The following is an 18,097-nucleotide window of genomic DNA, read 5'->3' as shown; positions in this document are numbered from 1 at the left end:
CCTTCTCCTCTTTTCCAGGATTCTGCAAGCTCAGCCTAATGTTTGACTGTGCATTTCTGCATCTGTTTCCATGAGTTGCTGGGTGAAGTCTCTCTGATGACAATATGGCTAGGCACCAATCTATAAGTATAACAGAATACTGTTAGTCATCATTGCATTTTTACTATCGGGTTATTATTTTTTAAACCAATCATGTTTGGGTCTATCCTACATTCTGGGCTATCCAACATGTGGGGCCTAGGACTCCAGGCATCGTCAGGCATGGGATCACTCTCTCATGGCATGGGTCTCAGCCTAGACCAGTCAGTGGTTGGCAGCTCCCAAAATTTCTGTGCTGCCTTTAACCCAGGACATCTTGTAGGCAAGACAAATAGTAAGTTGAAGTTTATGTGGCTGGATTTGTGTCCCAATCTCTCCCCTAGATGTCTTGTCTAGTCGCAGGAGGTAGCCAGTTCAAGCTAAGACTCTTAGCTCCTTAGATTCCTTCAAGCTTTCCTTGCACTAGGTTTCTTCCTGACCCTGAAATGCCCTCATTTTCCAGTCATCTGTTTCTATAATCTCTCCCTCCATCCCCCCAACCTTATCCTTCATGTTACTATGCCCACTTTTCCCTAGTCCACCCATGAAATCACTTCTATTTCCTCTTACTTTGGAGATACAGGCACCCTCCTACCTTGAGCTCTTCTCATTACTTTGATTCTCTGGTTCTGTGGATAGTAATATATTTATCTTTTACTTTACCGCTAATGTCCACTTATAAATGAGTACATACCACCTTTGTGTTTCTCGGTCTAGGTTACCTCACTCAGGATGAGACAACTTTCTGAACAGAATGCCAGGAGCACAGACACTAGGATGGGCAATTAATAAATGGGACTTCTTAAAATTGGAAAGTTTATATAGGGAAAAGGACACCATCAACAGGTTATAGCAGCAGCCTACAGCATAGGAAACGAACTTCATCAACCAACAAAGGGCCAATATACAAAATATAGAAGGAACTTAAAAAACTAGATATCATTAAAACAATTAATCTAGTTATAAATGGAGTACAGAGAATTCTCAACAGTAGAATCAAAAATGGCAGAGAAACACTGAAAGAAATGTTCAACATCTTTGGTCATCAGGGAAATACAAATTAAAACGACTCCACTGCAGTTGGGAGTATAAACTTGTACAGCCTATTTGAAAATAAATATGGTGACTCAGAAAATTGAGAATCAATCTACCTCAAGACCCAGCAATACCACTCTTGGGCTTCTACCCAAAGGTTGCTCAATCATACCACAAGGACATTTACTCAACTATGTTCATAGCAACTTAATTTGTAATATCCAGAACCTAGAAACAATATAGATGTCACTAATTGAAGAATGGGTAAAGAAAATGGTGTACACTGACACAATGGAGTAATACTCAGCTGTTAAAAAAGGACATCATGAAATTCACAGACAAATGCATGTATGAGTTTTTTTAAAGAATAAATAAAAATGTATTTCAAAGACTTGAAGGTACTATAATGGGGCTGGAGATATTGTTCCATGGTTATGATAACTTTCTCCCTTGCAGAAAACTATGGGTTGAATCCCAACACCCATATGGCTGTTCATAATTATATGTTGCTCCAGTCCCAGGAAATACAGCAGCTTTCTGTGTTCATCTTACTCATTCCACACAGGCAGGGATGTCTGAAAGCAGTATGCTGGCTGTGGCTAGTTGAAGCCCTTTTAGATTAGGAAGGCAAATGGATCTAAATACACAAGTTATTCAGATGTTGTCTTAATACGGCAATCATCCTGTACTGTGTAAACATACACACACACACACACACACACACACACACACACACACACCCCACCTCTTTCTTTGACAAGAAGCATCTGAGGAGTTTATTACAAATGAAATTCTATGTCTATATATTCAGAATCTATATGTCTATGTATTCAGAATCTAAAATCTTAAGTGCTCCCCCAACTAAGGTGATATTAGAAGATACAGATAAAAGTAGACTCTGAGCCACATTTTACAAAACATTGGATTACTATTCCTAAAGACTTTGGCTTAATAATTTCCTCTGTAACTGAGATCATTATTTTTACAAGCATGTCTTCAGTGGTTATGTACCCAGAAATGTCACTGAACAAAATTAAAGATAATAGAGAAAATTCCATTCTTGCCTAAGCTTTCAACAGTTGAATACCTTCTTACAGCAAACTTTATCACTGCTGCAAAGACTCAGATTTCTGCTAACAAATTGACCCCCATGAGATTAAGCAAAATCCCCAGGGATACCTTGATCGTTCTGCTACTGTGGCATTTAAGGAACTTGCTGTCTATATTTCTGGGAAATGGACGAAAAATACATTAGTGTTACAACTTGAAAAGAGATATTTGCATTTAAAATTCCATCTAGGTGTAGATACAAAAAGAATATTCATTGTTATGGTGAGCTCTTTCAAACAGCTCTTGAATTTATAGACTGCACTGATGCATTTAAAGAATAGAAGGTAAGTCCATGCTAGCAGCTACATTGTCTTAATTATGCTTCTAGATAAGTGTTGTTGCACATATGAAATAGTCACATGCAAATATTACATATATATAAAGAAAGCATTTCAAATATTAATAAGACACAATAATGTTAGTAAGTACAGAGCTCTTAAATATAAGACACAATTCATCAGCAGAATAAATGGCAATATCCATGGTGTCTACATACATAAACAGAAATTATAAATGTTCATTAGGTGTGTCAAAAGGTTCCAACCCACTATTGAAAAACACTAAGTACTGATTTTAATAATAATAAAATGTTGTACCTAAATAAACTAATATTTAATTACAATAATATCCATATTTAGTAAAACTCAGGGTTTGAAATTGTCATGTTCACTGGGGGCAAAATCGAACTTATTCATTCATTCACTAAAAACTTGAGGCCCTCTGGAAACTAAATGAACAGTGTTTCTTAAATAGCATCAAACTATTTCTGTACCTTGAAAATACCCAAAGTCATTCTAAATAAGGATTTTACTACGTGTGTGTGTGTGTGTTTGTGTATTGAAAGTGACCCAAACATACTGTTAAAAAGTAAAATTTTTAGAATTCTTAGAGGCAAAGAAAAGCATTTATCCTATATTGTCAGATATGTTTACCTGAGAAAATAACTATGAAGACAATGCATGATATAATAACATTGCAGATAAAATGTATACATTCATATTTACATATGATGGCTGAAAGTTTATATTACTATGCATCAAGTTACAAATACAATACTTTGGTGTGTTCTCTAATTTTTCTAAACAAAGCTCATTACTACAACTCTTTTAAAATAGTTTACTTATTGCTAATTAATATTATGTACAAAATAATGTGTTCTGTCATTTTTATATATGCGTGCAAGTACTTCCATCATATTTAAGCCCCTGTTACCTTTTGTTTTGTCCCTTTGTGTTCATAGTGATCTCCCTCCAACTGAAAAATCCATTTATTCTTTCATGTCTTAACAAACATGTGGTGTTTGTCTTTCTGCTAGTTTATTTTATTTAAAATAATGATCTATGTATCCATTAATTCCTCCAAATATTCTGAAACCAATTAAATAAAGCAATCTGGCTTCTGGTCACAGAAATATGTCTACCTCTGCCTCTCTAGTGTCAAAATTAAAGACATGAACCACCTCGCATGGCCAGGATTGTGTTCTTTGAGTTGAATTAAATTTTGCATTTTTTTGTGATGGCTAAAAGTGAAAATATCAATGACTTGATGATCTATGTGGTAAGAATTATAAATAAATCTCTATGCATTATTGATTATTTATTCATCCTGTTCTGTGGTGATATCTTGCTTGTACAAATAAAGCCTGTCTGAAGGTCAGAGAATGGAGGTTGCCACTAGCTAACCATAGAGGTCTGGAGGACTGTACAGACAGACAGGAAGTGAGATATCTGGGTGGAAACAGGACATAAGCAGGGAGAAACAGGAACTTGATCTCTTGTCTGCTGAGACACTAAGAAGGTTTGCTGTGGCTTGCTCCTTCAAATTTTTTTTGCATTTTTAGACAAATATGTGTATTTCCATTTCTGAATAACCACACAGACAAATCCTGTATAACAATATTCAGGGAGTAGGGGGTATTATTTCCATCATCTACTATATTCTTTTATTTCAATTTTCCTTTTTAATTGATTACTTTTTTATTTAAAATGTTTTTCTTATGTAAATTTTTATTTAACTTAGAAACAAACTTATATTTATCTATCGATCCCAGTTCCCTCTCCTTCCCATCTTCCCATTACCCCCACCAACCCACCCTTCCCACCCCATTCACTCTTCAGGGAGAGTGAGGCCTTCAATGGGGATCATACAATATATTGTATTCATATATTTGCCTGTCTCAACTCCTCCAAGACCTTCCCACCTCCTTACCTACCCAACTTCATGTTCTTTTTCTTTAAAAAAAAAACAACCAAAAGACTAAGAAAAGCAACAGAAAAGGAAATATCAAAACAAAAATTTAAAAACAAATAAAAGAGAAAAATATTAAAAGAAAACAAAAAGTACACAAAATTTGAGTTCATTTAGTGTTGGTCAACTACTCCTGTACATGAGGCCTACCATGAAGTGTGGTTGAAACTCCCAGGGACATTCTATTGGAGAATGGTCTTTTTTCTTCCAGCAGGTATGAATTGCAAATAGCCTATTGATTGGCTTTCCCCAGTTCCCCTTCTCAGTGTTGGATTTTGTCTGGTTTGAGCCTATGTAGGTCTTATGCATGCAGTCATAGTCTCTGTCAGGTAATATATATGACACTGCTTCCTTAAAGATTCCTACCACTTCTGGCTCTTACAATCTTTCATCTTCCTTTTTATGAACCCCTGAGACTTCAGGTAAGGGGTTTGATGAAGACATGCCATTTAAAGCCAAGTGATCCAAACAAAGTCTTTCACTCTCTGCACATCGTCTAGTTGAAGAGTCTTTGTTAATTCACATTTATTGGAAGAATCTTCTCAGATGAAGGCTGAGGGCTCTGATCTATGGGTATAGCAACATGTCGTTATTTTATTGCTATGTTCCTTTAGAGAAATAATAGTAGTAGATTTTCCCTAAGGCCCATGACCTATTTAGTCTTAAGTTTTAGATCACTATAGCAGTGTCAGGTATAGGTTCTATTTCTTTGAGTGGGTCTTAAACTCAATCAAAACATGACTGGTTATTCTCATTGATATTTTGTCAATATTGTACCTGTATATCTTGCAAGTGAGTTGCTATTGTAGGTTACAGAGTTTGTAGCTGTGTGAGATTGAAGATTACTTTTCTTCTCTGGTAGGATGCAAATGCCTTTTGGTACTATAAATGTTAGTCAGTAGGGGTGAAACTTTTTGTTGAATACCAACTTGATTTCTCCTTGTTTGATGACATAAGTAAGTTGTATCTTCACCAACTGGACATTATCATTAAGTTATGGAGAGTAACCAATAACCATGAAAATAGCCTGTGATATTGGTGGGAGAGGGTCTATGAGTCCCTTTTCTCCAATGATTCAATGATATCTAACACATCCCTGAAAATTGGTCATTTGACTTGGTGGCATGATCAATAAGAATGGTGACACGTTCCTCCCAATCTTAGCAGCAAAGAATTCTTCATATCATACACTGCAAGATTTTTGCACATTTTGCATCATTGTACCCTAGTCTTTACTTGTTGATAGTTTTGATGTGTATACATCTTGAATTTTGTCAATTTCTGTATCTATTCATGGATCAATTTTCTTTATTTTGTTTATGTGATAGATTACATTGCTTAATATTTAAAACATTGAAACGACCTTATACTCTCAAATAAACCCTGCTTAGTTGTAACACAAATTTGCACACTTTTGGCTGAATTTTAGTCGTAATATTATGCTAAGGATCGGTGAATATGCATATGATACATTGGTATTTACTTTTTGTACTACCTTAATCTGGCTTCATAATTGGAATAGCATTATTTTCATAATACTGGGAAATGTTCTCTTTTTTCTAGTGATCATGTAAACCTCATGTTAATTATCCAGAATTCTCCAGTAATAATTATGCAAAATTTTCCAGTAAAGCCATTTGGTCCTAAACATTTCTCTCTCGAGAATTTTTAATTCAAGTTCCTTAACAGTTACAAGATAAATGTGGAAATGTATACTTTCCCAGAAAGTTGACCTTTTTATTTGGAGGTGCAGGATTTATGTATGAACAGCCATTCATGGCATTCCCTCATATATTGGTTTTCTATGACATTAAAGGAAATTACCAAAATTCTACAGATTTTGAACAACAGTGGCTCATTTCCCCAGTATGACTTGGCCCCATTCAATCTGTTGTCAGTGTCATACTCTCTCCAAGATGCCTAGGGAAGGATCAAATCTCAGTCTTTTCCAACTTCCCATGATGTTCCTTGACTCATTACTATGTCACTGTGCCCTTTCTATAGGCACCTTGCAGTCTATCTTTTATGTATGTCTTACTCTCCTGTGACAAGGCAATATGTAGGATGATCTTTCTATTTGAGAATTCTTATATTAATTCTATCTGCCAAGATACATTCTCCAGTATGGGAACATTCACAGGTAAATGGTAACATCCCAATGACTGGTCGAATGGTGACCACAACTTAGTCTATTGCATGCTGTTTGTTTCTGGCTCTTCACTTCTCCCTATACTCCTTGCTTTCTTTCTTCCATCAGTCTTACTGAGAGCTGTTACTTCATTCTTGTTTTCAAAGAATCAGCTCTTTGTTGAACTTGCCTATTCTGTTTCTCAGAATTTCATTTAGTTTTCCTCTTTATTTCTTCTATGTTACTTGCTCTGGGTTTCTTCTTACCTTATTTTTGGTTCTTTTTAAACTGAGGTTGTCTTCTAAATGTTACATAAAACATATTTGTATCTGCTAATAAGACAACATAAGATTCTTTCAATTCAAGTATACATCTTATGATGTTTAAATCAGGTAAAAACTTACATATTCCTTTCTTCTGTCTTTTAAAAATATATAATACATTACTGTTATTTGCAGTCACTTTGTTGTGGAATAGCACACCAGATCTACTCCTATCAAACTGTAGCTCAGTTCCCTTTCATCAATGTTTTCTTGACCCTCCCTTGCCACTACTCTCCACAGGCTTCAGTAACCACCGTTCATCCCTCACTTACGTGATTGACTTTCTTACATTCCTCATAAAAGAGAGATAATGCCCTTCTTGACTCTCCGAGTCTGACTTACTTCACCCAACATTATTTGACTCCATTCATTTTTCTAGGGTCTATTAGGTTGAAGATTGTGTTATTGATTAATGATATTTTCCATTTTCTACTATGTGCATCTAGTTTCACAAATTATCCTCTCACTAGACATCCTCTGTATCCCAAAAATTTATTGCATAGTGTTTATATTCAATATCTCACATACTTTTGATTTTCTTTTGAGACTTTATCTTTGATTCCTTGTTTATTTAGAAGTATCTTAAGATATTCTGCCTGATGCCCTGATAAAAATGTTTAGCTTGACACCATTGTCTTTAGAAAACATACCCAGAATTATGACATTATTTTACAGTTGTTCAGGTGTGTCTTATGGTCTTTATGTTCTACTTTGGTGTAGTTACTGGATAAGAATGTATATTCTGTTCTTTGGTAGGGTATGCTAGATTTTCAAGTAAATGCTATTGTTAATATTTTTATTTCTTCTATAATTAAGTTGGTTTTCTGAGTATTTTACCAACAGTTGAGAAAGGGGCATTAAGCCTATATAAGTGGAGATTTATGTTTCATGTCAGTTTTATGCACTGTGTCTCACAGTGCAACTCCATTTTTTGGCCACACATATTTAAGATTGAGATGTCATCTAGATTGCTGAGAACTGAAAGACCCCCAGAGTGGGGAGACCCTCACTCAAGTCTTGGGATAAGCCGATGCCCCAATAATTCAAGAGAGACCATTTTGATGCAAGCACCTGAGGTTTATTAGGGGAACCAGTGCATTGGGGCTGAGCTCGTAACCCTCACAGGAGCAGAGGAGTTTAACCCCCAGTAGTTGTAGTTGGTGGGGGTTTAAAAGAGAAAAACCATAGAGAATTGGGGAGTTAGGCAAACACCATAAAGGATGGGGAAGTTAGGTGAACACCATAAAGGATGGGGAAGTTAAGTGATAGCTCATGACTTAAAGGGAAAGTTATAGTTTATCTCAAGCAAACATTCTTTGGGCTTTGTACAGTTAAACATTGAGCAGGAATGTGGTGAGCTAGTTCCTGGATCAAGGAGTGTTATCTTTTAAGATTATCTTGAAGTCGCCGGTTTTTCAGGAGAGGGCAGAAGAACAAGTTACTCTGTGCTGGGCAAGTTGCTAGGGGTCTAAAAATGTTGACTTGGGGTCTCTCAAGAACCATCTTATTTTTTAATGCCCCTTTTTTATCTCTGACTTTCCTCGTTCTCCTCTTCCACATCTTAACTCCCTCTCCACTCTAGTTTTCTTCTTCCCACTTCATCTGATACAACATATATAATATCCCAAGACATATTCTCTGCATGTCACCTTGTGTGTCATTTCTTTAAAAGAACAAGCAGGACCATTTTGGTCTTTACTCCTTCATAAACCTGCTTCCATGAAAACTGACATTTTCATGGGAAACACTCTTACTCCCCAGTGACAAAGACAGTCTGCTTGTTAGGAGACTTCAATGACCTTGTTGTCTCCTCATCAGTCCCCTTGCCTTTCTGTGTCTGCATCTGCCTCTTTTTATCTAACTCCAAAGAATTACAAGCAAGCCACAGAACATATATATTAACCCTCTGACCCTAGTGTGGAAAGAGGATCAAAATGGGCAATTAATTCTAGTGAGGAGTCACTCCATGGAAAGTCAGGTAGGAGGGCAAAGCAACTGAATATGAGGGCAGAGGGGTTGGAGGGAAAGGAAGGGTCACAGGTGACAGATGACAAACTCTACGAAGGTGGCTCAAGGACCAGAAAAACTACTTCAATTCATGCTAGAGGTCATTTCATTTCTAAAGTAACACATTTTTACATTTTATATTGACTTGAACATGGACAATATTTGTAAAGACAAATTTCAAGAGAGCCTGATTTAATTGTTCAACAGATTAGGCCAGTCTCCAAAATGTCATTTGCTTCGCTGTTCTGCCAACTGGACCCAGTTTTATTCTCAGTAGACTTTAATATCAGGGCCTTGGAATGCTGACACCTCCTAAAATCTGAAGAGTCTCAGAAGGGATTTTCTCCTTGACACTTGAACTTCACCAGTGAGCCTGCCTCTCTGTAGTTCTCAAACATAGGCATCATGTATGGTATTTGCTTTTCTGCTTCTGGTAGCCTCTGTTCTGTGAAAATCAAACAAACAAACAATTAAAGGTTTGAACTGAATTTTAACAGCATTTCCAAAGAAATCTTTTGATATTTATTTGATTCTGTTTATAGTAGAGGATGCTTTCCCCCTTCTTCTGTTTAGTTTCTGGGTTATCTCAGATTTAAATATCAGAACAGGGAATTAATTGTCACCCTGTGTCACAACCCCCAAATCCTTTGTCATTCTGTCCTTCTGCATTGGAAGGAGCTAAGCCCAGGAAGCAGATATGACCTTCAGACCCTGTCATGGCTGTGATACATCAGGCTGAAAATACTGTCCGTAAGAGGTAGTATTCTTCTCATGATAAATCTGTTACAGAAGAAGGATGAGGGTGGAGTCTCATGTGTTATCTATGAAGTGTGGTACATGTTTAAGGAATATTATTAGGAGGCAAAGTCTTATCCTTATTATGGAGATCATTGTCATCAAATAGTCTAAGTTGCTGGAGTGGCAGGTTTGATTTTTAGTATCCTCTGTGTGTATGTTTGGGTGTGGTGGTGATTTCATTGTTTTTGTTGTTTTATTTTCTGATATAGTATTTTACGTATTTAAAACTCAACTTGCATTCCTGATAGTCCTGCCTCAGCCTCCTAAGTGCATGGACATAGATCTGCAACATCATGCCTGACTTACAAACATGAATTTTAGCTGCAGCACCATTGATAGGATTGCTTAGATCCTGAGAGCTTATAGTATCAGCATGATAGTTAAATTAAATTCAAGCACATTATAAATAAACAAAAGACTGAACTTGAGGACAATATACTCAAACAACATACGCTTTTTGCAAACTTGATAAAATATTCTGAATCACACAAAATAAAAGACCACAATGCTAAATAAGCAAGGGAGATTTGAACTAAATCTGCAGGTCTTTAAACTCTGTAGGTTTCCACACCCAATTGGCCATTTCAGGAAAACACATGGAAGACTCTTATTGTTTCTGGCTTTGATTTTAAGCACTTTAAAAATTTGAAAACCATTTTTGAGGCAACTTGCCAAGTCATAATAGCCTTAAGCAAACTTCAGACCAGGATCAGGAACTAAGACTCCCAGAATCCAGGGAGTGACTAAAGTTGCTCAAGTCACAATCAGTGAAGCATCCTTCAGGACAATCAACTGAAAAGGCTTGGAGCCTGAGGGGTAGCCAAAACTCTGCTGAGAAGATTGTCAGCTGTGTGACCTGAGGCCATTAATCCGTTTCTTAATCTAGAAAATGGGAAAAGTATTCTACACCAGCACCCCTCTCCTTTCATTCCAAATGCTTCTTCACAAAGCGACTTTATCTTCCCGTCAACAGGGGGTGACACATACAATTCAACCTAGTTTCGTTGTTGTTTGTTGTTTTCTGAATTGCTTTGTCTCATATGTGACAGAAGTGGTTTTGTCTGACTTTGGAGACAAGGCTTTCAGTAACCTTGTGATTTCTGTCATTTGCACTACTGGAACATTATTTTGAGGTCAGTCCTAAGGAACATTTTTGGAAGAAAAGTGAATGACCAGGCAGAACCAGCTTCTAGCCTGTCTTCTGTCTCTTGCCACAGAAGAACTGAAGAATAATGAAAAACAATCTACCCTACTTACTTTAATCCACTAAATTAGGGAGGGTGATTTCCTAAATTAAAATGGTTGTTTAGTAAAGTTTGCGATTTTATTGCCCAGTAAGCTGGAATAAAGATTGGCTGAACTTAGTAAACAGGCTTATGCAACCTCAGAACTTTTAATGGGCTAATGTAATCTTAGCACTATGAAGTATAATATATTTATGCATCATATCTACCAGATATATCACCTCACAGAATATCACTTTCTACAGAGACGTATGTAATAACTTGTAAGTCTCAATTTGAGAAAGGATATCATAGTTGTGGTAATTCAAATGTAATTGACCCCCATAATCTTATAGGGTGTGGCACAATAAGGAGGTATTGATTTATTGGAGTGGGTATGGCCTTTTTGGAAGTAGTTTGCCACTGTGGTGGTGGCTTTGAGGTTTCCTATGCTCAGGATACTGCCGAATTTGTCAGTAAACTTCCTGTTGCCTGCAAGATGTAGAATTTCAGCTATTCCTCCAGCATTATGTCTGCCTGCATGCCATCATACTTGCCCTCAAGACAATGGACTGAACCTCTGAAACCATAAGTGAACCCCCACATTTAAATGTTTTCCCTTTATAAAAGTTGCTATAATCTTGGTGTCTTTTCACAGCAATAGTAACCCTAAGTAAGACAGAAATTGGTACCAAGGACTGGGGTATAGCTGTATATTCCAGGAGGCAACGTGTCACTGCAGGGGCAGACTTTGAGGTTTCCTATGCTCAGGATGTCACCAGGTTTGTCAGTCAACTTCCTGTTGCTTGCAAGATGTAGCACTGTCAGCTTTTCCTCCAGCACCACATCTGCCTGCATGCTGCCATGCTCCCTGCCATAATGATAATGAACTCAACCTCTGGAAGCATAAGTGAGCCTCCTCAGTTAAATGTTTTCCTTTATAGAAGGTGTCACAGTCATGGTGCCTCTTCACAACAACAGTAACCCTAATTAATACCAAAATTCCTTCCAATTCTAACATGCTAAAAATCTACAAGTAGATTTGATCACTTTTTCTTTTGCTTATCTTGATGAAAACTATTATAAGTTGGTTGCTATGAATTTCATTATTTACTTCCACTTAAAATATCTTTAATGAATTAAGAGAAGAAGGCAGTATCAGAATTGTTAATGAGCAATTAAATAGAAATTAAGGCACTACTAACCACAGCTTTCTGGTGGGGACTTGGCTGTCAGGTGTCCTGGGAGCCTGATGGATGTAGAAGCATAAGATGCTGTCACAATGATGAAACAAGCATCGTGCTTGCTAATAGATTTATCTATTTCTCCTTGGCAGATTGTAATAGGATATGGAATTGCCCTGCTGGTCTGGATTCCTAGAGAAGCACCTCATAAAAGAATATGGTTAGAGCACAAAGAATCATCTCTTCTGTCTGTACTATACAGAATGGCCACATCAACAAAGAAAGTGTGTGTGTGTGTGTGTGTGTGTGTGTGTGTGTGTGTGTGTGTGTGTGTGCGTGTAGGGGATAAGTATGCATGTATTCATATGTTATGGTGAACCTCTGCATTTTTTGTGTGTTCATGTGATTTTATATGTGAAAACAAAGGAAGTGCACATACATATATTTGACACTATGTTTGAAGGACAATATACAGGGTGACAGGAATAAGCCATATCAGAGAACACTGATGGCATTGGTAAAATGTCTCAGGAGGTAAAGGCACTTGGAGCCAATCATGATCATCTGAGTTTATTTCCTGTGACCCACATGTTACAAGAAAAAAAGTCCCATGTTATCATCTGGTATTCATATTCACACTGTAGTATATACATATACAAATAAATAAATGAATGGTTAAATAAAATAAATGTAATAAAACTGATTTCTCATAGTTTACTGATTTTAGAACTTTTGCAGAAGGAAAATTTTCCTTTTGCCTGCAGATGAGAGAGCTGCTACCCTTCCTTAAGGAGCCCAACCATCTTCTCTGTGGGATAGAGCATTGAAGAGAAGTCAATGGAGGCCAGTTGTTATGAGTCTAATATATTTTAATACACCCCTGCAAACTCATCACTCAGGAAACTGAGACAGGAAGATACAGAGTTGGAGGTCAGTGTGTTCTATACAATTAAACACTATATAAAAAGGAAAGAAAGGAAAAAGGAAGGAAGGGAGGCAGGGAGGGAGGGAGGGAAGAAAGAAAGAAGGAAGGAAGGAAGGAAGGAAGGAAGGAAGGAAGGAAGGAAGGAAGGAAGGAAGGAGAAAATTTTCCAGCCCTTGCTAATCTTTCAGGAGACCTAGGTTCAATTTCCAGTAGCCACATAGTAACTCACAACCATCTGCCACTCCATTTCAAGGGGGTCTGATACCCTCTTCTGAGTTTAAGGCATATATATATATTAGACTAATTTGAGGAAATCTTTACACAGGAGAGAAGTAAGGGAGGGAGTGGAGTGATGGAGGAAGAAAGGAGTAAGGAAGGAAGACTCACTAAGGAATTATTAATGTAAGCTTTCTACTCAAATGAAGAAAATCAAACAACTGATCAACTCCTGTCTAAAATGTCTTTTGTTTGTTTTAGCTCCTAATTGTTTATTAAAAGATTTAAATTTTAATTGATAGAGTAGCTATGCATGTTTATGGGCTGTCTTGTGGTAATTATGTGCAAATACATGAAAATTAACATACATATCAACCCAAACATTGGTTATGGAATTACTTGTCAGTTACAGTTATTGTTACTCACACTTATCCTCCTGTGTACTTGAGAATTTGGAGCAGCTGCTTTCCCCCCAACTGCAGACTTCCTCTTTCCTCAGCCATACACCTCATTCATGCCCTTGATCCTTCCCATGCTCTAGTAACATTGTGCATCCTACATCTATGAACTCAACTTTTTGGTTCCTACATGTAAATAAGACTGTAAAAATACATAGTATTTAAGCTACTTTCCTCTACCAAACAGATGCCACCTAACAACATGCTTTCCTGGTCTATCCATGTTATTGAAAATGACAGAATTTCTTTGCTTTGCAGCCAAATATAGTTTCGTTACATATATATCCCACATTTTCACTTTTGCTGGTTGTATATCATTATTATTTTGTGACTAGAATTGTAATAAAAACAAGCAAGTGCTCATGGATCTTTGAAATACTGATTAACTATAGTCTAGGACATAGACCCAGTAATAGAATTTCTGGATCACATGGTAATTCTATTTCTAGTTTTGTGAAGAATTTTCACACTGTTTACTATATCTTTATATTAATTTACACTCTCACTAGCAATATACGAAAATTTTCCTTTAAATATTAGCCAGCATATACTTTTGACATTTCTAATGAGAGTGAGATGAAGTTGTAGTTTTGTTTTACATTTATGTGGTGATATTTTTATATCAATCACTCTTTATATAATATTGACTCATATATTTTCATTTCATAAATCCATATCTGGTCAATGTTTCACTTCAAAAATTCTATGTTCATGAGAATTTCATACATATATATGAAATTATGCATATATATATTAAATACAATCATATCCACCTTCAATTTCTCCACTCCAGTACCTCTCATATCCCTTAATATATCCCTCTCCAATCTGCATACCTTCTCTTTTTACTCATGTTTTTTATTTATGTGTATGTGAGTGTTCATGGAGGCTAAAAGAGAATATTGGATCTCCTGGATCTCGAGGTGCAGGCAGTTTTGAACTGTCAAATGTGATAACTGTGAAGTAAACTGTGATCCTCTACAGGAACAACAAATGCTCTTGACTACTGAGCATTCACAACCTACCCTGCTTTGCTTTGTTCTCAGTGATGATAACGCCACAGTGGGGGGTGGGCCCTGGAGAGTACCTTCACATCTATGCTTAGGATTTTGGTTGATTTAGTCTCTTGCAGGTCTTGTGTTCCTGTATAAACTATAGTTCCTGTGAGTTCATGAGGACAATAACTATGTCATGTAGAAAACAGAGCACTTCACAGTACTCCTTCCCATCTTCTGGTTCTTAAATTCTTTCAGCCTCCTCTTCTGAGATGTTCTCTGAACCTTGTGATTTGTATGTGTTGTTGGGGTGGGGTGGTTTAAGACTGACCACCCAATCTCTTATTCTCAGGGCTTGCATTTAGCGTAATTTTGGTTTCCTCTTTTGTGATTCCTAGCTAAAGGAGTTATTTGTCTATGCAACAAGATGTTGAAGATTACAATAAATAAGCATTTATGCAGGTTTAATGAGAAGAGTAAGCTCCTTAATTTTCCCTCTACTTAATTAACATTTTCACCAGACAAATTATCCTTTTGGTTTAATAAGTCAATCTAATCTAAATTGATTCAAATGTCTGTCATTCAGTAATTCCTAATCACTTAGAAATAGTGTATTTAGCAGCATTTACTGAATAACATTGAATATTATATTCACATTTAATATATAGTGTATTAATTTTATAAGTGTTATAAATAAATAATGGTCCTAGATTCCATGTGCCTCAAAACAACACTACCCTAGCCATCTTCAGAAGAGTATTGCACCGTTAGCCCATGCTTACAATTGTAGTTCCCAGAAAACAGATGCAGGAAAATCAAGAGGTCAACATCAGCCCAAACTACAACAACATAAATATAGCCTATGTCTAAAAAGAGTACACTCCCCTAAAATAAATAAAGAAGAATTTTTCAAATGTCCAATATCATAATTCAGAATCCACTTGGGGTAAGTAGATGTGTAAGGTGGGATATATTTTCAGTTCCCAGAATATGGTAGGGAAGTCTAGATTCTATGACAAAATTTTCAAGGACATTTTTGATAAAAATGATTGACACATAACATATACACATAAAAGTGAAGTGAATGGGACTATCTAATATGAATGATTCCTTCAATTATTTCTTCAAAGTCAACTTCCAGAAAGGGGAAGAGGAAGCAATCTGCTCTAAGAATCATGTCTATGGCCCCAAGAACAGTATGTTTCTTTCTTTAACAGCTGGGCTAGGTCATGACAATTGATGAAAATTATACCATCATAACCAAAACACAGTCCATAAGCTCATTTCTTCTGGCTCATAGTGTCCATGACTTTCCATGGGGCAAAAGCCAGACACAGAGATTTAGGTAATGCAGAACAGAAAATGTTTAGTTTAACTTGAGGGTTTTGAACATATTAAGTAGGCAAGTGTTAAGTAAGCTAAAAATTGTTTCAAATCACAAGAAGGATATAAAATAATTCACTTCTGCGAAAAGTGTGAAATTAGCCCTTGATGGTGTTTTTCCCTTTCAGGACAGTGGGATAACAAAATTAGTATTGACTTTCCTTGTTTCTTTGTTAAGAAATAGACTGCATGAAGTCAAACCGAGAGAAGGTCTTCTTAGGTCAACATCAAAGAGGAAAGAAAGTTACAGTGTGTATCAAACACCTATTTCTTTGCAATTGCTGTGATGGGACCTTCACACACATTATCTTATTTGATGGTCAAATAGTGTTAGGTGATAGATATGATCATCTCTATTTTAAAATTGAAATTCAAAGGTGTTAAGAAGCCTTCATCAGGTGTTACAGTTGATCTTAGACAAAACCTGAAACCATTAAAAAGTATATTCTTTTCACCCATTATGTGTCTTGCTAACTCAGGTTGAGATTCTTACATTCAAATAGTTGTTTTATAAAGTAGGACTCTCTGCCAAATATGTGCATACACACACACTCCTACCCTACAAAAGTGTAGAAAACTGAAGTAAATTAAATTATGAACTTGAGACTATAGTGTTAGTCAAACAGGGTAGTTCTGCAAGGTATGAAGCTTTCTGAGGAAAATTAAAAAGACATAGACAGAAACAGACTAGAAAACCCTTCCTTGCATGGTCACTTCCAAACAAAAAGAACCCATGCAAGTTTTCTGTCTCACTACCAAGAGTAAGGGAGAAACTAAGAAGGGACTTGAAGAAAGGAAATCCACTTCAGGCCTTCTGAAGTCTTTCTAAAATGTAGGTCTTAGGCAAATATCATAGCTTCTTGCTTAGTCTATGTGAAGGTCAACCACATCTGCAATTTAGGCACCAGGGGAGCCTTTGAAACGAGGTTCTCTGGGAGGAATCAGGAGTGTATCTCAGGAATTCTCTCTATGATACATAAATCCCGGTTAGCATCGTTCTTCCATGTGGAAATCACCAGGACACAGATTAAATACTCAGACCTCTGGATTATAGTGTCACATGTCCCTGAATAGTTATGATCCTGATTTATAGATGAAGATGTTGAGGCCCTAGGAGTTACATAGAAGGAAATAAGTAAGTTTCCAAATTAGGACATCATGTTTCCCAAAAGTCTCTCTAACTATACAGATCATTATCTCTATGCTTTCTAGCTTATGTCTGAGAAGTTGAGAAATGTCTAGCCATAGGTTATCATTATACCCCTAGACATGAAGAAAGGTCATCATGTGAAGGTTTGAAACCATGATTTGCATTGGTAAGGGCAGCAAATAAACAAGTATTGCCTATTCCCTCAGTAGCTTGTAGTATAAGGAGAATGATTCCTGGAGTAAAAATCTAACCATGAGAAAGGGTATAATAAAAATTTATTGTTGAGATTTATGATAAAGACAATAAGTTTCTATTCTCCTGGGAGGCATAAAAGAATCTTTAACATGAAAGCTAGTCTTTGAAGGAAGAGAAATTTCCATGAAATGACAATATGTAAGGCTTTACAAGCAGTGAGAACTATATGAATGACAAGGGGGAAGAATCCTAGAGGACATATTCAGGGATAAGTGAGGACTGGAAAGTCACTATAACAGAATAAACAAGAATATTGGAGAGGAACTAATACAAAAAGGAGATTTGAATCCAAAACAACCATAGGTAATAGTAGAGAACTTAATATTCCAAGATGGCCTTATCATGTACTCTGTGTGGGAATGTATCCTTTGTCGAGAAGTCCCTCAAGTTCTCTGGAAGGGATCTCTAGAAGCTTTCTCTGGTGTTCACAAGTAGAATGAACAGAGTAGGTAGAAAAATAGAAACTAGCAATTCAGCTAGGAGTAGGCTTACAAATTTAAAAGTGAGAATAATTACTATAGGTTTCATTGTCTTACCCATCAGCCATCACATGATGTTCAGACCTAAACCTAAATTTGTTCT

General features: G+C 36.5%; 1 long non-coding RNA gene across 1 annotated transcript; it reads right to left on the bottom strand.

The window, feature by feature from the left end:
- Positions 1–7,983: 7,983 nt before the first annotated feature.
- On the bottom strand, positions 7,984–12,200 carry LOC121140722. The gene is made up of 2 exons (XR_005877642.1): positions 12,155–12,200; positions 7,984–9,373 (listed from the first exon to the last, which is right to left on the bottom strand). It is a non-coding gene; the product is annotated as an uncharacterized LOC121140722 (long non-coding RNA).
- Positions 12,201–18,097: the final 5,897 nt, after the last annotated feature.

Source organism: Mesocricetus auratus, unplaced genomic scaffold, assembly GCF_017639785.1.
Source record: "Mesocricetus auratus isolate SY011 unplaced genomic scaffold, BCM_Maur_2.0 Super-Scaffold_100006, whole genome shotgun sequence".
In the NCBI taxonomy this organism is placed as follows: Eukaryota; Metazoa; Chordata; class Mammalia; order Rodentia; family Cricetidae; genus Mesocricetus; species Mesocricetus auratus.
This window is presented reverse-complemented; position numbering and strand designations above follow the sequence as displayed.